The sequence below is a fragment of the Penaeus monodon genome, chromosome 23 (genome assembly GCF_015228065.2).
Source record: "Penaeus monodon isolate SGIC_2016 chromosome 23, NSTDA_Pmon_1, whole genome shotgun sequence".
In the NCBI taxonomy this organism is placed as follows: Eukaryota; Metazoa; Arthropoda; class Malacostraca; order Decapoda; family Penaeidae; genus Penaeus; species Penaeus monodon.
This window is the reverse complement of record NC_051408.1, coordinates 36,876,099-36,876,573: the sequence shown is the minus strand read 5'-3', so window position 1 is coordinate 36,876,573 and position 475 is coordinate 36,876,099. Positions and strand designations below refer to the sequence as shown.

The following is a 475-nucleotide window of genomic DNA, read 5'->3' as shown; positions in this document are numbered from 1 at the left end:
TAAACAAAACAAAAAGAGATACATAAAAAAGAAAGAGAAGAGAAAAATAAAAAAACAAAAAAGAACATAAAAAAGAAAGAGACATGAGAAAGGAAAAAAAATTTCAAGGACAAAAACTAAAGACATAACTTAGAAAAAAAAAAATTAAAAAAAGATAAAAAATAAAAAACAAACCCGTAACAAAACCAACCTTTGTAAAAAGAATAAAAGAATCGTTTAAGAATAATCCAGGGACCTGTCCGCGAGACACAATCGATCTCCCGCGTATAACATAAGTCCGGGCGTTGCAGTCCAAGCCAGTATCTGCCGCAGGTCAAACTCAATCCCGTAGCTCGATACAGGATAGTGGACGGTGGCAAGCCAGATTTTCTGGGCAACTTTTAGATCGAGGTATAGAGGGGAGCGGTGTGGGGGTATTTGCTTGGGTTGTGTGGGGTATTTTGTATAGATAGTGTGTGGGTATTTGCTTGTTGGG

The 475-nt window shown here is 37.1% G+C and overlaps 1 protein-coding gene across 1 annotated transcript in view; it reads right to left on the bottom strand.

Annotated features, from left to right (window-relative positions):
* LOC119588229 overlaps positions 1–475 on the bottom strand; it is a gene marked incomplete in the record, with an annotated part of 29,961 nt that overhangs the window by 993 nt on the left and 28,493 nt on the right.